General features: G+C 36.5%; 1 protein-coding gene and 1 non-coding gene across 18 annotated transcripts in view; one reads left to right on the top strand and one right to left on the bottom strand.

Moving 5' to 3' along the window:
- The window catches only part of ERC1 (ELKS/RAB6-interacting/CAST family member 1), a 755,438-nt gene that overhangs the window by 505,365 nt on the left and 224,930 nt on the right, over nt 1–25,143 (top strand). The gene's annotated exons all lie outside the window — the stretch shown is intronic.
- Nucleotides 16,179–16,288, bottom strand: LOC143642986 (U6 spliceosomal RNA). Its single transcript, XR_013156043.1, has one exon. It is a non-coding gene; the product is annotated as a U6 spliceosomal RNA (small nuclear RNA).

The following is a 25,143-nucleotide window of genomic DNA, read 5'->3' as shown; positions in this document are numbered from 1 at the left end:
TCTGGTCCTGGACTTTTCTTTTTGGGAAGCTTTTGAATGACTGATTCAGTTTCTTTACTTGTGATTGGTTTGTTGAGGACATCTATTTCTTCTTGAGTCAAAGTTGGTTGTTCATGCCTTTCTAGGAACTTGTCCATTTCATCTACATTGTTGTATTTATTAGCGTAAAGTTGTTCATAGTATCCTGTTATTACCTCCTTTATTTCTGTGAGTTCAGTGGTTATGTCTCCTCTTCCATTTCTGATATTATTTATTTGCATCCTCTCTCTTCTTCTTTTTGTCAATCTTGCTAAGAGCCCATCAATCTTATTGATTTTCTCATAGAACCAACTTCTGGTCTTATTGATTTTCTCTATTGTTTTCATGTTCTCAATTTCATTAATTTCTGCTCTAATCTTTGTTATTTCTTTCCTTTTGCTTGCTTTGGGGTTAGTTTGCTGTTCTTTCTCCAGTTCTTCCAAGTGGACAGTTAATTCCCGAATTTTTGCCCTTCTTTTTTGATATAGGCATTTAGGGCAATAAATTTCCCTCTTAGCACTGCCTTTGCTGCATCGCATAACTTTTGATATGTTGTGTTTTCATTTTCATTCACCTTGAGATATTTACTGATTTCTCTTGTAATTTCTTCCTTGACCCACTGGTTGTTTAAGAGTGTGTTGTTGAGCCTCCACGTATTTGTGAATTTTCTGGCACTCTGCCTATTATTGATTTCCAACTTCATTTGTTTATGATCTGAGAAAGTGTTTTCTATGATTTCAATCTTTTTAAATTTGTTGAGACTTGCTTTGTGACCCAGCATATGGTCTATCTTGAGAATGATCCATGAGCACTTGAGAAAAAGGTGTATCCTGCTGTTGTGGGGTGTAATGTCCTATAAATGTCTGCTAAGTCTAGCTCATTTATTGTAATATTCAAATTCTCTGTTTCTTTATTGATCCTCTGTCTAGATGTTCTGTCCATTAATGAGAGTGGGGAATTGAAATCTCCAACTATTATGGTAGATGTGTCTTATTTCCCTTTTCAGTAATTGCAGTGTATTCCTCACGTATTTTGGGGCATTCTGATTCGGTGCGTAAATATTTATGATTGTTATGTCTTCTTGTTTAATTGTTCCTTTTATTAGTAGATAGTATTCTTCTTTGTCTCTTTTAACTGTTTTACATTTGAAATCTAATTTGTTGGATATTAGTATAGCTACTCCTGCTCTTTTCTGGTTGTTATTCACATGAAATATCTTTTCCCAACCTTTCACTTTCAACCTATGTTATCTTTGGGTCTAAGATGTGCTTCCTGTAGACAGCATATAGAAGGATCCTGTTTTTTAATCCATTCTACCAGTCTATGTCTTTTGATTGGGGGATTCAGTCCATTAACATTTAGTGTTATTACTGTTTGGGTAATACTTTCCTCTACCATTTTGCCTTTTGTATTATATATATCATATCTGATTTTCCTTCTTTCTACACTCTTCTCCATACCTCTCTCTTCTGTCTTTTCGTATCTGATTCTAGTGCTCCCTTTAGTATTTCTTGCAGAGCTGGTCTCTTGGTCACAAATTCTCTCAGTGACTTTTTGTCTGAAAATGTTTTAATTTCTCCCTCACTTTTGAAGGACAATTTTGCTGGATATAGAAGTCTTGGTTGGCAGTTTTTCTCTTTTAATAATTTAAATATATCATCCCACTGTCTTCTCGCTTCCGTGGTTTCTGCTGAGAAATCAACACATAGTTTTATTGGGTTTCCCTTGTATGTGATGGATTGTTTTTCTCTTGCTGCTTTCAAGATCCTCTCTTTCTCTTTGACCTCTGACATTCTAACTAGTAAGTGGCTTGGAGAATGCCTATTTGGGTCTATTCTCTTTGGGGTGTGCTGCACTTCTTGGATCTGTAATTTTAGGTCTTTCATAAGAGTTGGGAAATTTTCAGTGATAATTTCTTCCATTAGTTTTTCTCCTCCTTTTCCCTTCTCTTCTCCTTCTGGGACACCCACAACACGTATATTTGTGCGCTTCATATTATCATTCAATTCCCTGAGCCCCTGTTCAAATTTTTCCATTCTTTTCCCTATAGTTTCTGTTTCTTTTTGGATTTCAGATGTTTCGTCCTCCAGTTCACTAATTCTAACCTCTGTCTCTTGAAATCTACCATTGTAGGTTTCCATTGTTTTTTCCATCTCTTCTACTGTATCTTTCATTCCCATAAGTTCTGTGATTTGTTTTTTCAGACTTTCCACTTCTTCTTTTTGTTCATCCCATGCCTTCTTCATGTCCTCCCTCAATTTATTGATTTGGTTTTTGAAGAGGTTTTCCATTTCTGTTCGTCTATTCAGAATTAGTTGTCTCAGCTCCTGTATCTCATTTGAGCTATTGGTTTGTTCCTTTGACTGGGCCATATCTTCAATTTTCCTGGTGTGATTTGTTATTTTTTGCTGGCGTCTGGGCATTTAATCAGATTTCCCTGAGTGTGGGACCCAGCAGGTTGAAAGACTTTCCTGTGAAGTCTCTGGGCTCTGTTTTTCTTATCCTGCCCAGTATGTGGTGCTTGTCTGTCTGCGGGTCCCCCCAGCAAAAGATGTTGTGGCTCCTTTAACTTTGGAAGACTCTCGAAGCTGGGTGTGTGGTGGAGACAGAGGAAAGGTTGTAGGTTGGTTTTAATGGCTTCAAATTGTGAAGTCCTGGGATCTGAATTCCTTGAGAGAAGGATTCCACCTGAGTTGTGTTTCACCCCTCCCACGGGGAAGGTTCAGGTGGTAGAGAGCCCTGAAAGCAGCCTGTTTCTGCGTTCTGGGCAGTTGCAACCTGTGTAATCCCAGCGCTGATCCCAGAGGCAACCAAGCCTCCCTAGAAACAGCCACAGAAGGCTCTGTTTCGCCCCCTTTCCTCTTTTTCAGTTAGCCCAATAGGCGACTTCCGCCTTGATCAGTTTCACCTGAGCTGAGGGCCTATTTTTAGTAATCAGAAGTTGTTCATTAATGCCACTATTGGTGTTAGGTTGGACTCAGTCTCTACTACTGTTGGAGACTCTTTCCTTTCCCTCCGGGAAGCCACGTGTGTGGGAGGGGCTCCAGTCGCAGGCCGCCGCGGCCTGGGGAACCGCCGATCCGATGCTCCCAGCCGGCCCAGGAAGCTGTGGGTGGGGGAGGGCGGCCTGGGGAACCACCGATCCAAGGCTCCCAGCTGGCCTGGGAAGCCGTGTGTGTGGGAAGGGCTCCGGTTGCCGGCCGCCGCGGCTCAGGGAACCACCGATCCAAGGCTCCCAGCCATCCCAGGAAGCCACGTGTGTGGGAGGAGCTCTGATCGCCGGCCGCCACGGCCTGGGGAACTGCCAATCCGAGGCTCCTAGCCGGCCATGAAGCTGCACGTGGGGGAGGGGCGCCGGCCGCCGCAGTTTGGGGAGCCGCCGATCGGAGGCTCCAAGCCGGCCCGGAAAGCCACGTGTGTGGGAGGGGCTCTGGTCACCAACCGCCACGACTTGGAGAACCGCTGATCCGAGTCTCTCAGCCGGACCAGGAGGGAGGGAGGGGGGCCGGCCGCCAACCACCGCGGCCCGGGAAAGCGCGCATCGCTCGGGGACCTCACCGCAGCGGAGTCTTGTAGCCGGTCCAGCCGTTCCAGACTAGGGTACACTGTGTATCTGGTCTCTGTCGTGGCTCCGGGAGCTGTTCTGTACTGTTTCTAGTTATTTAGTAGTTGTTCTGGAGGAGGAACTAAGACGCGCGCACCTTAACTAAGCCGCCATCTTCTCCGGAAGTCCCTATTATCACCTTTTTTTCTCCTCCTTCCTCCTCCCTGACTTCTCTCTCTCCTTCCTTCTTTTTATCTCTGTCTCTCATACACATACATACACTTATTCTCTGTCCCTGTTGGTGACCCCTGTTTATGGGGTCATGTACCCCACAAAAGACATATTCAGGTCTTACTTTGTGTTCCTGTGGGTGTGAACCCATTTGTAAATAGTATCTTTGATATACTCAGGTGATTCAGTATGCGGACTCATTTTTGAATAGTACCTTCAAAGATCCTTTTGAGGTGTAGTCAGACTAAATCAGGGTGAACCTTATTCTGGAGTCCTCGTAAGTGAGGAAGTTGCAGTAAAGTCAGCCAGACTCCAGAGAAAGAGAGAAATCACCCCATGTGACAGACTGTCATCACCAGAGCACGACTAACACCAGAAGATAGCAATGCCTTTTCAATATCTTAATTTTGAACTTCTAGCCTTCAAAACCATGAGACAATAAATGTTTGTTGTTTAAGCCAACGCACTGGATGGTATTTGTCATAGCAAACTAAGATACTCCCCAATTTGATACCACAGCAGGAAGCAGCCACTCCTTTCCTGAGTTCGATCTGAACCTCTATAACTGTTTATCATTTTTTACAAGCAATTGAAGCAATGTGTGTACATGTCTTTTCTTCTAGTAAATTATGAGCACCTTGAATCAGTGTTATAACTGTTCTACATACTGGCAGCATAACTATGAACAGTACATAATCTCTGTTCTCAAGAAGGGAAGGAGGTTTCTTGTGTTTTTCATACTTAGAACTTCCAAGACAGCTCATTTGATGGATGAATAAATATCTATTTAAAAGTTACTTTATTCTTATAGAATTCTTTGTCTTAAAGAAAGCTATGTTTTCTCAGTTTTTCAGTATGGATTCATCTAATTTCTCAAAAATGATTTCCCAGTAGCCTAAATCAAATCAACCACATGTATATTTAATGATAGCCTTTGCTATATAAAATTATATTTGAAATGCAAAAAGATGCAATAAATACAATAATGATAAGTTTTCATAGTGTTTTCTATTTTCTAGATATGCATTTTGTTAATTTGGGGAAGCTTATAGTAGCCTATGAGTGGGCTGCCTTCAATATACACATTTTATATTTAAGGAAACTGGGTGTGGTAGTTAGATTCAGGTGTCAACTTGGCCAGGTGGAGGTGCCTAGTTATATTGCTGTGGGCATGAGCCAATGGCATGTGAACCTCATCTGTTGCTGATTACATCTGCAGTCGGCTAGGAGGCATGCTTGCTGCAATGAATGATGTTTGATTTAATTGGTTGGTGCTTAAATGAGAGAGCTCAACATAGCACAGCCTAAGCAGCTCAGCATACCTCATCTCAGCACTCGCAGCTCAGCCCAGGCCTTTGGAGATGCAGAAAAGAATCACCCCGGGAAAGTTGTTGGAACCCAGAGGTCTGGAGAAAAGGCCAGCAGAGATCTTCCTGTGCCTTCCTATGTAAGAAAGAACTCAGTCAAAAGTTAGTCTGCCTTTCCTCTGAAGAACTATACGTTGACTAAATAAAATCCCCTTTTATTGAAAGCCAATGCATCTCTGGTGTGTTGCATTCTGGCAGCTAGCAAACTAGAACACTGAGGTAATAGGGCAGCCAGTAATGTTTCCACTTCTACCAATAAGTTGAAAAGAACCAGAACTGAAACACTGGTTTCTTATTGCCACCTATGCTGCCTTTTTAGATCTTACTAGTTGGGGAAGGAGAAAAATATGAATAATTAATATAAAACAAAAGAGGTTGTTAAAACAATTCAGGCAAGAAATAATGAATTAGGGTTATGCCAGAGGTGGAGGCTGGAGAAATATTGAGGAGGTAGAATGAACAGAAGATTTGGTGACAGAGATATCTGGGGTTTGAAGGAAAGGGAGGAGTCAAAGATGATTTAAGCTGAAAGCTCCCCTAACTTTTGACCTCAGTTTTTTAGTGTGCTTGGTTTTACCTTTAAAGAGATTCTGGAGAATAGTTTAATGATTCCCAGTGGAAGTAACTTATGAAAGTTGATATAGGGATATTTAAACCCTAGAGCCAGCAGCATTGGACTGAACTCTGATGTTTCAAGCAGTATCTTGATTTATGACTTAGAATCAGTCTCCTCTACTATGTGACTAGTAATAGCAACTCACTTTTTATAGGAGCAAAATTTTCTATTATCTTCTTCAGTAAACTATGTAGTCTACATAATGCATGACCATGGTAAAATATCAAATGGTACAGAAGGGCTTATAAGGAAAAGCAACAATACCTCAACCTTCTCTCCCTCCAGTCCCACCTCCTAGAGTGGATTTTTTTTTTCTTTTTGAGGTTTCTTTCATCACTTTAAACTTTAGGCTCAAACTGTTATGTCTTGTTGACTCCTTGATTAAAAAGTTTAAGATTTAGCTTACTTAAACTTTTACCTTTCTTCCTTCTCTCTTCCCAATTTTTGTAGTATTATTTTAGTATTCTTAGTATTCTTATTTGTTGCCTTTTAACTTTAAATCATGTACTTTAAATTCTAATTTCTATTCTGTCAGCTACTCATAGGATCTCTTTGACTAGCCACTGTGTAAAACAAGGTTATCTGTACCTCTATCCTTCCCTCTACTTCTCTTCCCCTATCCTCTTCAGTTCCTAACTTCTCGCAGTTGAACTTTTATTGTTGTTTAATTCATACAGGATGTAGAATAATGCTTTAAATTTGAAGACTTTTTTTCTTCTATTTTGGAAAATCAGCAATAATTATCTCTACAAATATTGTTTTCCCTCTATACTTTCTAGAGTTCTTTTCTTCTGCAGTTCCTAGTTGCCTTATATTGGCATTGCTCAGTTTTTCTTCCATGTCTCTTCATTTTTCTTTCTAGTTTGTATCTCTTTATTTTTCTACTCTGGGTCACTTAGTCTCTTATCCATCTCTCTTTATTTCTTTTTTCAATTTTTTAAAAATCTTTTTGTCTTGTTCTGTGTTCTCAGTGAGTTCCTAGAACTGTTTTTCAATTTGTTGATTCCCCCTTCAGCTGTATCCAAGTTACTTAGTCATTTGGGATTTTGTTCTAATTTCATTGAAATATTTGGTAAACTTTTTTGGAGTATTCTTTATCTATCAAAGACTATATATACTGTCAGTTCAGCTTAATATATTTTCACAAACTTAAAACTGTGTATGCAGTAAATGTGGGAAAATGTCAGATTGGTGGATCTGGGTATCTCAGAGGGGTATGTTAGAGTTAGAGTTCACACAAAGTATGGACTTTGTGTTATTTTTGCAACTACCCTGTAAGTTTGAAATTATTTCAAAATAAAAAAGAATCTCTCAACCATAAACAAAAAAATCTTTGTGTAACCTGAAACCCAATTCATGAAACAGAATATTACTAGAACTCCAGAACCCCTCTTTGTGCTCCTCTCCAGTCAGTAATACCTCTCCCCTGTGTAACCTATTCTGACTTCTAAAAGCGTATATTAATTTTACCTCTGTTTGTATGATAGATAAATGAAATTATAAAATAAGAATTCTTACATCTATTTGGTTCTTCACTCTACATTATGTTTGTGAGTTTTATACAAATAATTGCTGTAGTTAATAGTTTTTTAATCTCATGCTACATAGTACTACATTGTGTGAATATACCACTATTTATCTGTCAATTATTTATCTATTTATTAATGCTACTATTGATAGAGACATGGATTGTTTTACAGGTTGAGGTACATAGTTGTGCTATGAACATTTTCAGTTAAATGGTGGTTCCTGGCCAGGGTGATAGTGAGATTGTCACCACAAGGATCCAGTCACAGAGACCCCAGATGACTTGGTTCTTCTGTTCTTGATTCTCTGTACCCTAGCTCTAGAGAGCAATTTACAGCAGGATAGGGGTGGGGAGTTGTGACTTCTGATTTTGAGCAATGAGCCTGGTTCCTATCCTGTGTCTCCTATAACATACTTTCAACCCCATTATCCACTGAGAGTCAAATTCCTATCCATTTCAGTCTGCTCTTTGACCCACAACCTGGCAGGCCAGGCTTCAGCCTTGTACATCACTTTGCAATTCCTTTTCCTCCTCCTTTAGTTCTAGGGTCTTTCCTTGACTGTATCTTACAGTCCTTCTTTTGAATTTTTTTTTTAATTTTGATAATCAGTTTAATTATATCCTTTGTACAATCCAAATGTTCTTTTTTATGGCTTCTTCTTTTGTGACTTTAATATCTTCCTGAATGTCTCTGAGAAAATTAACTAGATGCTTTTGGAAACTTTCTTCTCCTTCCCAAATTCTTTTATCTCCAGCCTGGGTTACTAGATCTGTTTATTTTCTCTTTTTTTCAGAGATTTTGCGCATATGTCTGATGGTACTTAATTGTCCTTTCAAGGAGAACTGGGTTATTTAAGCTGAATTAAGATTTTTTTCAGTGGCATTTGCATGTTTAGTTTACTTCCATTCTGGTTCTCTCATCTAAATAATGCACTGACTAGAAGCATCAAATACATGGACAGAACTTGTCAACTTGCAGACTTTTAGGTTAGAGGCTTCCCCTAAGTGTGAGAATGAAGAATTTACTCTAAGTATCAACTCTGACATAAACAGGCATAGATCGCTCCCAATAACTTTGTTTATTTATGTATTTGTTTGTTTGCTTGCTTGCTTATTTTCTTGTTTGTTCTAGATTAGGAAAATATTAGGCTGCCTACCCTGTTTAAGAGGATAAAAAGGTAAAGAGAGCTGATTTTTGCAGTCTACAGGTAAACTTTCAGTGACCCTCCTTGCTTTTGACTTTTCATTCCTACTCTTCACACAGACTAGTTTTGAGTCCTGGACCTCTTTGCAGATTTGCAGGAAAGATCAACTCCCATCTCTACCTTAGCCCCTTTCTGCTTGTATCCTGAATGTCAGATTCCCCTGTTCTGTTCATCTGTCAGCATACTGATTTTCATTTTATTTATCTAGAAATTTGTTGAACTCGAACATGTGCTACTGCCTCTCCTCCTAATGAATTTACTACTTGTATTCCTTTAGCATAATTTAATAAACTCTTCATTGGGTTAGAATAGGCATTGATGGAGTTAAATGAGTCTGTATTTGCCATTCTTAGAAGGTGGGTGGGCCTAGAAGTGCTAACATCCCAGAATTTGTTCTGGTTCATCCACAAGCTTAATAACTGGCATATACTCCCAGGGAACATTGACTCATCCATTCACACAACTGTCCTTACTTACTGAGTGGGAAGACAATCTTGGAGATCTATGTCTTGCTCTGCTAAATTCAACAAAGATTTCCTATTTCCCATCTTTCAGCATGTAGAATAGGGACTGGTATCTACTAGGGTCTCAAATGCTAATTGGCTAGCTGGCCAGTGAATAGCATGTATGATATATAGGACAGACGTGTGAGCCAGCTTTAGTTACTTCTTATTGAGGAAATTTATGCTATGCATGACAGTTTTAAGTGCTTTGCATTTATTGGTCATTTGTGAAGGTCATATTTTTAGATGTAAAATAAATCCACAATTGGGGATTTCTGCCTTATTAATATTTGAAAATGGGTTTCTGTACTTGCAGATGCCTAAAGCCTTAGTCTATTAAGTGCCTCTTTTAAATTCTCATTTCCCTCCCTGATACAAGCTTTTGCTTCCCTTTCCCCTATTGACTCCTCACATTCCTATATGATCATCTTGAAAGTAGTGAATTTTATGAGATTCAGAAACTTACTTGTCTGGGACCTGCACACATTTTGCTTGTTTTGGAACTGTGGTAGATAATCTCACTTTGTGTCTATAACGCAGTCTCTTTGGGTCAGTATTTCTGCCAAATACCTGAGGGAAATAGAGTTCTTTTCCACATTATAGCCACATGAGATAGGATTTGGGAATCAAATGAATTCCCACAGATATAAATTGTATCCCAGAAATAGAAATTCCTACTAGAGAAATTTGGTTATGTAACATATTCAGACATTAAAACTATTGAGTGTCTACTAGATGTCAGGCTTTCCTCTAGAATAGGCTTGCATACTTTAGAAAAATTCTGTTGATAGGTTTGTTTTTTAATCTCTTTAAATGTATATTCAAAGCTTTGAACTTAAGAAAAATATAAGAATATTTCACAAATTGATAAATAAGTTGTGCCTGTTAGTCCTCTGTTTGGGATTCATAGATGAAAAGGCATGATTTTTACCTTCACTAATCAGTGGAGTAATACACAAAGCCAGGAAATTATAATGTGCTGTGTTAATGTATATAAAGGAAGTATGAAAAGGGTCAAATGGGAGAGTGAGGAGAGAGAAGGACCCAAAACTACCAGGAATGTAAAGGCAGGATTCACAGAACTCTCTCTTAAACGAGAAATCAGAAACAGAGCACTGATAGTGTTCTTAGCATATGAAAAATTACAGAAATGTGAAATATTAAGATATATTTGAGTAACTAAGAAATTTAATATTGCTGGAACAAAGAGTATTTAAGGAGAATTCCGAGGGTTAAAATTGAAAGGGCTTTGTGTGCCTTGCCACTGATTGAGATTTTTATTCTGTTGGCATAGGAAACAGGGAGGTACATGATCCAGTTCTCATTTCAGGAAGCTAATCTGACTCTGTTAAAGATTGATTGGAATGGGAAGAGACTAGCACAGAAGACGAGTAAAGAATCTATTCCCTGAGTCCAGAGAGAAATACTCTCTGAATTTGATAATTAAGCACATTCTGAAAAATGTTAATGAAATAAACACCACTATCCATGCTTTCTTTCTTTTTTTGCTCATCACTCATGCTGTCCCACAACTCTCTTCAGTCCCTAAACTAATCAGTCCTGGCACTAGGCAGCTCTAAAATGTTTTTAAGAAAATAGCCCTGTTTTGACAGACAGGAGTTAGAGCACCTCGATTTAAAGCAGACTTTACAGCTCTTCTGGGGATCTTTCACGCAGACAGCGTGAGGTCAACAGAGCCCTATGCAAACCAGCTTCGTAAGCAAATGACCTTTTTTTTTTTTTTACTTTGTAGACTCCATCCTTCAAGGGAGAATTCTTTTTGTTGCAACTAGTATTTCCGTCCTTTGCCTCTATTACTGATTCTAAAATATTTCATGGGGCCTTCAAATTATAGGACCTTTGGTACTAATCCTTGTATTACACAGTTTCATAGCTCTGCTGCTCATTGTACCAGGATGACAATATCCCATTCAGTCATCATACTCTTTCAAAATAAATCCTATGAGCTACAGTGGGGCCACTGAATTTAACACAAAAACTATGTGCCTGTTTTTCCTTGAAGCAGGTTCTCTAGTAACTTAACAGTTTAGTTATTTTTGTATTGTTATCAAATCTTTTTTTTTTTTTTAGGTAGGTTGTAGCTTTTATGAGCTTACTATTTTAATCAATCATTTACCCACCCGTTCTACCCATTCTATGTGAACATCTGTGTCATATATATTCTTCAGCCTCTTCCTTCTCAACTAAATCTCAAGTGCTTTCATTTTATTCTCTACAGAACTAGAAAGGATTAGCACACCATATAATTACTGTTACTATAGAGCTTCCTTTTGATGCTTCTAAACTGTATGCTATTATGCGGAAATAAACCATATTCTGAGATTTTATTATGTCTTTCATATGTAAAAACATTTTCATAATTATTTTAAATAAAGCATCTATATTGTTTTAACTGTGTTAAAATTGTCTTATATGGATGAAAAGGGGACAGGTTTGGGGGGAAGGCATTGTTTTTAAAAATAGATTATCTGATCCAGTCCTGTGGTATTTGTTTTTCTTTGCTAGTCATGACCTTTGCTTTGAGCATGTGATAGTTTCTTGTAACATCTCAATGGGAGAAAGGGGAATTTTCATACACTTTGAATATAATATTCTTTCTACACTGATCAAGAAGATGTTAATCTTCTGAGGAGCACATGGAACCATATGAAAGATTGTATTGTTAAACCATTTAGAGTTCCTTGCATTTCGGCCATCATGTTTTAACAGAGTTAACAGTCCTTAGCCACAATAATCTTGGGGTATAAAACTCGTATCCATTTCAGTCTTAACTAAAGATTATGAGATATAATTGGAGAGAAATACAAAACTCAGAATGGAATTGAGTTTTCCCTTTCTGTAGTTAGAACTTGAGCTCTCTAGGAAAACTGGTATTTAAGTACTTACCATGTGCCCAACTCACACCTGTAACAGAGGTGTGTTATTTAAAACTGTTTCATTCTTAGTAACTCTAAAAGGTTAGGCATTTATACTGCCATAGTAACAGATGTGAAAATGAAGTTCAGAAAGCTCTTTATCTAGGGTCACAGCACTTAATAGGTGATAAAGTAGAAGTCTAAAGCGCATGCTTTTTCTTCTTTCTCATATTGGTCCTCAAGTCAGTGTGCACTTTAGCCAATACATAAATTATAGTATATACTATAATTTTGAACTACATATTAAATAAGACTAGAGAGATGCACCTTGACTTGAAATACTGTCTCTTCACAAGTACTTCCTTTCATAATTTATCAGTGTAAAAGCATATATAATTTCTCAGAGTAATAACTGTCAATTTAAAAATAATAGTTATTATTTTTAAAAATTTAAGTGATAGCAAAATATAGAAAGAAAAAAGCAAAAAAGTAGCCCAAAAGTCGACTAGCTAAGAAATAACCATCATTTACAGTCGTATTACTATGCATATATACCCAAGGAAAAAATAGTGGAATCATAACAATATGCCATTTTAAATAAAAATTGGATTTGACTTTACTTGATTATAACAGATAAACAAATGGATTTTCAATAGAATATTTCTTCACTCCAAAGGAAAAGAATTCCTGACATCTTTCCAAGGTTAAGGAATAAAGTTTGAGATTGGAATAATGTTTTTTTGACAGCATCTTTTTACTTTAATCAGTATTAATTTCCCCCTGTTCTAAAAGATGGTGAAAATAGCACTTCTCACCAATTTTTAAGACACATTTTTATTTTAGCTTTGCCAAAGTTTATAATACATTTGGTTTTATAATTATAATTCCCAAATTTGTTTTATGTTCTACAGTTATATTTTGGTGTTATTACCTATCTTATACCACATTTTCTCTGTTCCTGAATAACTAATTTTGATTCATCTTTTTGTTTATTGAATTTTATCCTTCATTGTTTTTATTTTTTCCCCCAGGAATGCCTTATGGTTGCTGAATTCTTGTTTTCATTTTTTGTCTTTGCATGATGGATGATATTTATTTGTCATTATACTGGAAGACAGCTTGGTTGGTTATGAAATTCTTGGGTGTGTTCTAATGTAGAGTGAATGAATGTTTCCTAATCCTTTTCTGGCCCCACCTTTCTGAAACCTGGTTGCTTCTCTTTCCAAGTCTGAGTGAGAACTGGGATTTGGTTTTGGTCTGCTTTTCTATAGCCTGAGGGATGTGGGGAGTGGGACCAGTGCTCAGCCAGGACCACGCACAGCCTTTGTTAGACCTGGACTTCGGTTTTCCTCGTCTGAAATTTTAATAAATGTCATGTATTCATCCTAGTCAGGAATGAGTCAGGTTCAGATAATTTGTGAAATTCTTCATTAAACCCTAGAAAATGGCATATCCTAGTAATTTCACATGCATGTGCTGAAGCATTTTCTTCTCACTTAAATTTCTTGGAACTGTTGATCTGCCCTTTCAGTCCGCATTGAAAATTGGGGATACTATCATCGGAATTTCTCGTAATCTTGTCATCTCACTGTTTACTCTGGTATTATTTCTGGGCTTAGAATAGGGTTAAGACTTCTACCTTTCCCTGCCAGAATTTGTTTCATTTCCCTACCTGCAACTGAAGTTGAAACTGTGTCTTGTTTGGTAGCTGCAAGTGAATATTTTGGAGGCTTTTACAGTGTTTTGTTTCTTTCTTTCAGGTATTGGGGAGGAAATTCTGAAATCTGCCACTTTAAAGCAAAATCTGCCCCCCCCCCCTCCTTTTTTTTTTAACATGATCAGGCACCAGGAAACAAACCCAGGTCTCTGGCATGGCAGGCGAGAATTCTGCCACTGAGCCACCATTAACCACCCTAGCCTTATGTTTTTATTTCAGTGTGCCACACAAATATTATCATTTTCTATGTATTTCATCATATGAAAACAGGAAACACTAATCTAAACCCCAGGCTTTGTTTTCTCAACAGCAAAAAAAAAATTTGTTTTGGATATGGATTGTGAAGGATATATTCTCTGCATTTCATAGCCTATTCCTTTTCTAGTGATAAAAACTTTGTGTCTGGAGTTAAAATAATTAAAATAAGAGTTGAGAATTATCATTACTGCTTCTGAAAATTCTTGTTTCTTAAAGTTGTATATTTTAAGTGTTCTTGTGGCATGGTTATATTGAAAATTTAGTACAAGTTTGTTTATTCAACAAATGTTTATTGAATACCTTGTTTTAGGTGCTAAGAACAGACATATAAACAAATATATTAAAGCATGAGCAATTGCAAAAATGGAAGCATATACATAAGGCTACTCTGTATAGCCACACTGTGCCATTCACTACTAAAGTTGTGTTGGGCATCTGGCCCTGCAAGTACTCTGTATAATGGTAGCTAAGAATCCTGGCTGTGGTCAAACTGTACCTGAAACATAAAGTAGATAGGAAGCAATGATCTGGGGCAGCTTCCAGGAAGATGTGATCTCAGAAAAGGATTTTAAAAGCTGGATAGTAATTGATAAGAGATGGGGAATCAAAGTAATTCAGTACTATTGGAGCATAAAATAATGGATAATGGTAGAATTTAATATTAGAGAGGGATAATCATAGATCATGAAGGGAATTATGTGCCATGCTAAGAAACTTGGCTGTTATCCAGTATATTAGTTACCTATTGCTTCATAAAAAAGTACCCCAAACTTAGTGGTCTAAAACAATAATTATCCTCACAGCTGCTATTCAGGAATCTGGAATCACCAAGCCTGGTGCTTCTGGCCCAGGATTCTCACAAAGTTGCAGCTGTAGGTGCAGTCATATGAAGCTTGACTGCAGCTGGAGGAGGTATGCCCAGGGTGGCTCACTCACATGGCTGCTGACAAGAGTCCTCAGTTCCTCACTGGCTGTTTGTTCACTCTGTGGGCCTCTCTGTGGGGTTGTTTGCAGCATGGCAGCTGGCTTCCCACAGAGAAATGATCCAAGATTGAGAGAGCACCATAGTGTCTTTTATAACCTGATCTTAGAAGTGATTGTATCACTTCTGCCACATTCTGTTGGTTATACAGACTAACCCTAGTATAATGTAGGAAGGGATTACAAAAGTGGGTGGATATCAGGAAGAGGGGCTCTGGGAGCTATATTGGTGACTGGCTACCCCATCCTGGATGTGATAGAAGAGCTATAAAGTGTTTTGAGCAAATAAGCCATTTTCATATTTGCATTTTGGATATATAATTTGGTAACAGTGTGAAGAATGAGATGTAGGGGGCAAATTTAGAGTTAAGGAAGCACTAGTACTCTAGAGTTGTTGAGATCCTGAACGAAGACAGTGCTAATGAGGTTTAAGAGATTTTTGATAAATAGTTGAGAGAAAAGACACAATTTATTGGTTATCAATTGGATCTAGTTGAGTTAGAAAGTAGAGGTGTTAAGGGTGATCCTTAGGTATCTGGGTTAAGCAACTAGGTAGGTGCTAATGTGTTCCACTGAGATGTGAAGCATTTAAATAGAACTATCCAGTAGGCTATCGGATATGTGCCTGAAGCTGAAACAAAAGGGAGTGGGTAGTAGTATAGATTGAGAAGCAAAGGCCTCCAATGGCCTAAGGACCTCAGTTTGGTAACCCCTGGACTATAACTTTCTGTGTGCAGCGACTGTCTTTTTCATCTTTTATCAGTAGTATCTGACACTTTTAGCTGGTTTATTGAAGATATAAAGAAGTTCAACATATCCAAATGAAATGAAGAATTTGAGTCTTTCTTTTTTTATTTGTGTATTTAGTTTTCATAGTCTTTTTAATGTTTGTGTAATATTTGCTTACATTTTAATTGCAAATATAGAGGAGGAAGATCACAAGATTAAGAAGAAAATGTTGATTTTACATAGAATTTTAAATTAAGGAAAAGAAAATTTATTTTTTCCATTAAAATTTGAGTGACTTTAATCTTCTCTCTTTTCTTTTTTGCATGGGCGGGCACTGGGAATCGAACCCAGGTCTCTGGTATGGCAGGCAAGAACTCTGCCACTGAGCCACCATGGCCCGCCCACTTTAATCTTCTCTTGATATAATTTTGAAAAATATAATTTCTAATTAAGTCAGTGTTCATGTTACCCATAACATTTTAAAAAAAATTTATTACTAAAACTCTGTTTAAATTCAGAACATTCATTTGAAAAATCAAAAAATAAAACATACTATGCACAAAGTTCACCTAAATGATGAAAATGTTTTTTCTGCATAAAGGTCTCAAAAATATAAATGCATCATGAATCTGTATGTCATCCTTTGTGCAGGGGCCATGCCAATCTTCTCTGTATTGTTCCAGTTTTAGTATATATGTGCTGCCAATGTGAGCACCCGGTGACATTTTGTTTTTACATATCTCTAAATGCCTTACATAATACTGGCTTGGCTTAATGGCAAGTGGTGGTGAGTGGCCTGGGTGGGAAATGGGCCTGGTTGGCAATAAGAAGTTTGTCTTCCTCTCTACCTGTATATTGAACTGTACTATAAAAAGCACAAATTCTGGAGAAAATATCCTAAGAGTTTTCCTTAGGAAAAACCCTTTTCATTGTTTTACTTTGCCTTTCTTCGGGGATGTTTACAAATATTCATTAATCTTTATAGTATCTTTGATAACAGATCAATATTAGTCCCTCTGATTTGCAGAGGGGGCAGCTGAAGGGAAAAAAAACATAATAAGTATCAAAAGGGGTCCATCTTTAATGACAAGAAGAATCTTTTTGTTTCAGTTTAAAAACTTAACAGCTCATCTTAGGCTAATAATAAATAAGAAGTATAGATAAAGGATGTAATGAGAAATTTGAGCAACTATGATCCACCTCAAAAGTTGATAATTCTTCTTTCCTTTCTAGGAGAATCCCCTGGCTGACCCTAATAGAATAAGATAGATGCTATCAGTCAGTTACTATAGTGTATGGGAAACAGTGCGTGATGTGACGTTTGTTTAGGAGATTGTTGGCTTTGAAGTTTTTGTTGTTTGTTTTTAGAATTTGAGCCAGAATCAATTGAAGATGATATTTTATAGTCCAAGATGTTTACAGAATTGAGACCAACACAATAATTTACCTGTATCAAGACTCACTCTTGACAATTTTGAAATGTACCTCCTTAAAATATGTCATTGAAAAACTAAGATATGTTTCAGCGTCAGGTATTTTTTTTTTAACTTTTTCAAAGTGTGCTTAACTTACTAGTGAATATAAAATGCACCCAAATCAGAATTAACCACCTTGAAAAGAGAAATTGAGATAATGTAGTAATTTCTATATAGAGAAATTCTATAAAACTCAGACATGTCTATTTTGATGTCCTATAAAATACTCAATAAATTTTGTGATTGGTGTCAGTTTTCACATCAGCCACATAAAATATCTTTTTGCTTCCAGGTTTAGGAAATCAAGGCTTATCTAGAAATGAGTGTTATTTTTCTTTAATTCAGGTTTCTCATATTTCTCTCCATTACCTCCAAAGTGTGATTCATTTTACAGCACATGTTTGCATTGTTCCATGTGCATACAGTACATGTGTACATTGCTTGTGTAAACTGCTGGCAGTCTGCAAAGGCTGGTGGCGTTTCCTGAGAACCAACTCCACAGCCAATGTTAGTGATCTGCCAAACTGCTGTTTTCTGGCTTGAATACTTTTTCTAGCAAGACACAGATGCAAGAAGTGAGCCAGAGGTCATTAAGAAGAGCCTGTCTGCCTCTCTTGTTCCCAAGATTTAATATTTTTAATTATAGAAATTTTATTACTGAATTATTTTTTGGAAACTTATTGGACTGTATGGTCAATGAAGAAAAATCAGCCTAAGGGAAAAGATGTATTAATTTATATATACATATAATATAAAGATGTATAATGTCTCACATTATAAGATTATATTTCCAATTCAGAACTTTCAAAGATATATGTCCTATAAGATATAAAGGAGATGACATTATCATCTAAATGTGGTAAATTTTTTAGAAGTTGCTGAGAATTCCGTAGTCATTTATTCCCGTGTGATTCATTGGAAAGTTTGAATCTTGAAATGTTTATGATTTGATCTTTGCAGTTTAGCTTGACTTCCAGTTACCATGTTCAAATTTTTGAACACCTCATGAATGTGCAGTCCAGTCCTTTCAACAACTTGGGAAGGTAGGTATAAAGAGGCAACTGAGGTAGACTCCATATTGCTTTCTTTGGCCCTATTCTTTATTGTAAAGGAATGTAATAAAGCACTCAGCTTCCTGTGTCTGATATTGACTGCATGCCCCCAAAACATTTGTATCAAACAGGTCTTTATTGAATAAAAGTGAAGTAGTCGCAGTTGTACCCAAAAGAACCAGGGCATTGGAGTCAATTCCTTAGCTATAATAGAGCATCTCAACACTTCTTTTGCTCCAAGGTTTTCAAAAGAAAAGGCATAAAACAATGTTAGTATGTGACTGGCCTTTGGCTTGGAGACTAAAGTAAATCCATAGAATGAGATTGATTAGGATTAATAACTTTTTATCTAGCTAAAAACTTTGGGAGCTTGGCTTATGATTTCTTTTTATACCTAGGAATGTGGTTTTAGCTGCTTTTATTCAGGGAAGACTTGAGAACATAAAAGATAGCTTGGTGATTATACTTAGAGCTTAAAGTAAAATGCCCTTAGTAGTCCAGCAAACCTATAATCTTTAGAATTGGTTACATTTCCAGTTTTCCTAAACATGAGTAACAAGATTGAAGCTATTATCAATCTTGGTTTAAAGTATATGTAACATGTACATAAATGGTACTAACTGCCATGTAGATCTCCAAGCCCAGAAAATGCCTTAGCAATTTTGCTTCATCACTCTAGTTAATGCTCCTTATTGGATTATCTAGGGAGAAACCAGGCTCACAGTCCTTTGCTTTTTTTATTTTGACACCGAAAAGGACTCTTCTTGGTTTGTGAGTTTTGTATACCAGGAGAAGGAGAAGAGAAACATTTGACATGGGGAATATTATTTTCTTGAGTAGGTATATAAAGTCATGGAAAAACAGAGGGCAGTGGACATAGAGGATGGGTCTATTGCACTTAATTTTTTTCTGTTGTCCTGACATCATAATAATTCACCCAGAAGGGGCTCATTTTTTAATTTACTATTTAGTGTTAAAAAGCACAGAATCAGGCAAGTGCTGGCCAGCACCAAGAAACGGTGGTAGGTTGAGACCTTTTGTATTTTCAAGTGGTTCCAGAGCTGTTCATGTGTCTTGATTTAAAGGCTGCTTCTTGAATCAGGAAATTGTATCTTGTTCTGAGGTTCACCGTAATAAAGTACGCAGTCCTAAGGGATGGTACTGCTGGCTCTATGAATCACTTTACAGGCTGGCTGTACGGACCCAGCCCCATGATTTATTTATCCCATACCACGGTAGGAATGGCAAATATGTAAGACACACATGGTTTCTGGAATGGGCTTTTAAGTGGGAAACTGCCATAAATCCATAAAGTTAGATAGGGCAGAGCCAGTAACAGCTTGTGTCATATCCAAGATATCTCTTCCTATATTTTAGGAACATACAGTTCTAGACCTGGCTCAGCTCAGCATCATACTCAGAATATGTCCTTGGGTTTTTTGTCTATCCAGTCTTCAATTCATTGCTTAAAAATCTTAAAAATAGCTCTGAAACTTAGTTTAGTACTGTTGTCACTAATATTTCTCTTGGATTTATTTCTGTATAGTGAAATTGACTTGAATACATTAGATTTTTGCCCGTATATTTTTCAAGCGGTTTTGTTTTTGGCAAATTACTGCACTGGACTACATATCAATGATCAGTCACCTTTTTTTGTGTGTCTGAGCTTATGATTGCCAGGATTGCAGTAAGATTAGAATTCTAGCCAACATTTTATGTTTGTATGTTTGTTTGTCAAGATTTACAATCTAGCCAACATTTTAGACTTCAAGAGGTTCTGTTAGTATTGTACTTCAGATATATATGGGGTAGTCAAATTTTGAGCCAAAATTAATTAATTACATAATTAAACATAATTATGTAAACATAATAAATTAATTTTCATTTTAAGCCAAATGAAATAGTCTATTCTGCTTTTTAATTAAATTTTTATTTTGAGATAGTTGTAGAGTCATATAGAGTTGTAAGAAACAACACAGAGATATCCCATATACCTTTTTCCCAGTTTCTCCCAAAGGTAACATTTTGCAAAACCAAAATGTGATCTTGTGTACCAACATATCACAGCCAGGATATTGACACTGACACAGTCAAGATGCAGGACATCCCTTTCACCACAGCTGGTCCCTCATGTTGCCCTCTCATCCCACCTCCCTTATCCCTTGACAACCACAAATCTGTTCTCTATTTCCATAATTCTTTCACTTCAAGAATGTTAAATAAATGGAATGATACAGTACATAATCTTTGGGGATTGGCTTTCTTCACTCTGCATAATTCTCTGGAAATTCATCTAGGTTGTTACATCTATCAATAGTTTATATTCCTTTTTATTGTTCAATAATATTCCATGGTATGGGTGTATTACAGTTTGTTTCACCATTTACCCATTGAAGGACATCTGGGTTGTTCCCATCTAGATTGTCATTAATAAAGCTGCTTTAAGCATTTATGTACAGGTTTTTGAGAGAACATATATTTCTTTTCCCTGGGATGAATTCCCATGAGTGCAATTGCTACATTGTCTAGTAGTAGTTGTATGTTTAATTTTTTTTTAAGAGACTGACACATTATTTTTTAGAGTGACTGTACTATTTTAATTTCCCAGCAGCAGTGCATGAGTGAGCCTGTTTCTCTGCATCCTTATCAGCATTTGGTGTTGTTACTGTTTTTATTTTAGCCATTCTGATAGGTGCATAGTAATATTGGGTTTGATTTGCATTTCCCTTATGTCTGATGATGGTGAACATCTTTTCATGTGCCTTTTTACCATCTATATATCTGTTTCAGTGAAATGTCACTTTATGTCCTTCACCCATTTTGTGATTGGATTGTTTCATCTGTACTGTGAAGTTATGAGAGTTCTTTATATATTGTAGATATGTAGTTTGCAAATTTTTCTCCTGGTCTACAGATGGTCTTTTCATTCTCTTAACAGGGTCTTTTAACTAACTAGATATGACTTCTGTTCTTTGAAATTTTAAACACATATGTTTTGTTAAAATAAATCTATGTGTGTTTTTCATGAAAAGTGTCCAGTGAATGTAGGCTTAACATGTTTAAATAATAACTTAAATATATCTTGTTTTACTGGAGGGAGGATCATTGTTAATGAAATAGGGGGAAGGGGAAACCTTGCAGGTATATGTGATTAACCAGTTGAATTGGAGAGGACTTATTTTCTAGTTTTACATCATAATTGTGATTCACAAGTTACTTTTTAGAAGCAAACAACAGTTGCTCTTTTTACATGGCCAAACCGTTACTAAATAAATCACCAAGTACCACATTCTGCCCCAAGCTCCATTAGGCCTTTCTTTCAGTTTCAACTCAGTCCAACATATTGAAATGTCCCATTCTCCCCAGAGCTTCAAAGGTCTCAAGCCTCTGCCACCCATTGCCTCACAGGGCTCCATCCACAATAAAATGTCATCATGCTACCCTGTTTCAGTCACCTAGAAGAGTTTTCAGGAGTCCATTTGTTGGCTTTCTCATACAACCTTGTATGTTACATAGAAAGCATTTAATAAATAAGTACTGAATTAAACTGAGCCAACAGGGGCAAGAGGGCTTAGGAGACTGCCATCTTAAGTGAAAAGAATTTTAAAAGCCCTGGCAAAACAAAAGGCATCATATATTTGGAGAACATGAGAAATTTCCACGTGACTGGAACATCAAGTTGAAAAATTTAGGTTGGAGCCAAATTGCAAAAGGTTTGAATGCTATGATGTATAGTTTGTGATGTGTAATAAAGTGACATTTCACTGAAACAGATATATAGATGGCAAAAAGGCACATGAAAAGATGTTCATCATCATTAGACATAAGGGAAATGCAAAAAAATAGAATCATGAATTGTTATAATTGGAATATTCTTAGAATTCATCCAGAAAATACCAAACTGAGATCTGTCAGTAGATCCCCAAATAAGTTCTCGCTGTCATACACCTTTAGCCTTAGACCTTTGAAACAAGGGTCCACAAGTATACTTACAGTTGCACCTAATGATTTACAGAACTTTGAGAAAATAATAATATAGTTAGAGATTTTTTTTTTGAGGCTGCAGCACTTGCTTTTACTTTTTCTATTCTTTCTGTTGTTTTCTTTCGTTTTACTTCTTTCAAAGTACATACAAATAAGACTCCTTAAATTCATGGCCTCCTGTGTAAGACAATGTGTAATTACTCTAGAAATGGAGTACTCTAAGTTTGAATTATCATTTTTCTTTTGGCCATTTAAGCATCTGATATTCAATCTAATCTCTTAGTTTTCATTGTGACAAAATTCTGGAGCATGAGAAACAGTCAAATCTTTCTACCCAGAGGTGTGTTTGGACAAGTCAAATAATGAACTTTCTAAAATAAGAGATAATGTTACGTTTTAATTGCTGTGAAATTTCCTAATACTAGCCTAAATGTGAAAGAGCCATTGAAGATCCTAATTTGTTGTTTGTGGTGTGTACTAATTGCTTAAGGTTTACTTTGTTCTAAAAATAATCGCTCTGGAGATCCAGTACCTTAGAAATTCATCAGCAAATCAGCCCATAGTACCAGTTCATACTGGCCCTATAACACTTTTATTCAGTGTACTTGGACTTAGAGAACGACTAAATTAAGTCATAGCATCTTAGTCAAATTTTTGATGAGTAATTGTTTAGCACTAAAGAGACAGTCATAAGGAAGAGTGATTAATTTCTTTATGTGACATGAAGGAGTAGGACTAAGGAGGTTACAAATAGACAACTCTTAGGAACTTTTTTTTTTTTTAAGGATCTATTTTTTAATGAAATTACTTCTAAGAGTTACATTATTAAAGTTGGTATAGGCTGCTTTGGGACAGCTAGAGTTCCATGTCCTTAAATGTGAGCATCGACTTGGAGAGCAACTTGACAATAATGTAATAGAACAAGTTGGGCAATGATTTTTGTGGATGGATTTGATGTTATTATGTTAAGAGTTTATGATTCTAGTTTTGTTCTATGTGATCTACAAAGACTAGTTTATGGTCTCTTTCCCCCTCTTTGCTACCATTTACTCCTCAGTCCTTTTTACAGTGTGGCTTTCGATGTACTCTTATCACTGAAATTGCTTTCCAAAGTAACCAGTAACTTTCCAAAAGCTAAATCCAATGGAAATTTTGCATTCTTTGCATTAACAGGTCTGTAAACAGTTTAAAGTATTTGATCCACTTCTTATTTCTTGAAACTCCATCTTTGGCTTCCAGGTTACCACTCTCTCCTTTTTTCCTTCTTCCTCTAAGACTACTATCCCTCAGTTCTTTACAGACTCTTCTTGCACCAATACCAGGTACCCCTCCTCTGATCTTGGTGGTCTCTTATACTTCTATGTCTCAGGTGACTTCTGTGGCTGATGATTTCCACATCCACTCAGATCCTGGCTCCATGCCAATCAATCTAGCTACCTAGTAGATGTCTCCTTTGGATATTTCAAGACATTTCATTAATAGAGTTGTAAGGATTAAAGTTCTTAATCCATATAAAGTGCTCAGCAAAGTATCTGGCTGTATAGTAATCATGCTGGCAGTGTTAATCACGGTGAATTCTTACCTAGTCCTTTCATAGTGTTTGCTGCCATTCTCTTGAGGAACCGTTGGCTTATCCTTAAATCACCACTTTCCAAATGGTTTTCTTGGAATAGTAATATCTCTTAAGGTGTTAGTTGGTTTTCTGAAACCCAGTAAAAGAGAAGGTAGGGTCGTATGGCCAAGTAAGTTTGGAAAATGCTTTATAAAAGAGTTGGAAAACTTTTTTTTGTAAAAAGTCATATAGTCATTATGTTGGGCTTTGTGGGCTATTTGGTTCTCTATCACAACCACTCAGTTCTACCATCTTCGCTCTAAAGCAGCCATAGACGATACATAAATGAACTTTGTTCTACTAAAATTTTATTTATGAACACTGAAATTTGAATTTAATAGAATTGTCAAAAATTATTGTATATCATTATTTCACATTTATAGTATTCTTTTAATTTTTTTCAACCATTTAAAAATATAAAAACTATTCTTAGCTTCTCAGCAGTTTTCCAATCCCTGCTTTAAATATTGCCTCCTAGTAAAATGTGTAACATACACCATAAAAAGCTATTATAAGTTCTACAGTAGTGCTATTGCGCACAATATTCCTAAAGCTTATTTGACTATGGAAATCTTTTTACATGGGACATTTATTAATATCACTTGCTGTATTTTTGTGCAATGCACTTTTGGGAAATGCTGAACTAAAGAATAGCTAGCTATGTGTGCTAGCTATGTCAAAATTTGGGCCATGGAACAGATGGAAAATAACAAGCTTACAGAGGAAGTATCTTTATTACTCTTGCTCTGATTAGTTGAGCTAGCTGGACAGATGGAAGGACACTTTGGAAAAGACAGTTCAACAAATATTTATTGAATTACCCCTATAAGGAAGGCACAACCAATTAGGTACTATAGCTGATTTGAAGATGTAGGTGATGAAGTTCATACCATTAATCAGCTTTTGGAGGAAAAATATGAATGTTGCTATAACTTAACACAAAATAGAGGTGCTGTGAGAATATTCAGTCAAGAGGAGGAAGAGATCTAGAGGTCATATACAAAATAACTAAGCTAGATAGATAAAAATTTCTGTGGTTTTAAAATCTTTAGTATTAAAAATACTTTTTAAAAAGCAGAAGTTTAGGGTAGGCCATGGTGGCTCAGCAGGCAGAGTTCTCGCCTGCCATGCCAGAGACCTGGGTTCGATTCCTGGTGCCTGCCCATGCAAAAAAAAAAGCTTAAATTTTATTTTACATATAGTGAAATTGTAAAACTTATTTTGAAATAATATTTTTAACTGTTGTTTTCCTGTGTCTTTGAAAAGTAAGTATATAGACAGTAGACAGCAAAGGGTTATTGTTTTACTACTTTTTGGGCCTATTTTCCCCACTAAAAATAAGGTCATTGCTATGCAGGAAAACTTCAGATAAAAAAATAATTTTATTAAAAGATTCTGCTTTTCCTATCCTTTTAAACCTGCTTTAACTATGTGCTCCTTTATTTAA

The sequence above is a fragment of the Tamandua tetradactyla genome, chromosome 7 (assembly GCF_023851605.1).
Source record: "Tamandua tetradactyla isolate mTamTet1 chromosome 7, mTamTet1.pri, whole genome shotgun sequence".
Taxonomy (NCBI): domain Eukaryota; kingdom Metazoa; phylum Chordata; class Mammalia; order Pilosa; family Myrmecophagidae; genus Tamandua; species Tamandua tetradactyla.
The sequence above is the reverse complement of the archived record's forward strand: the minus strand, read 5'-3'. Positions and strand labels throughout refer to the sequence as shown.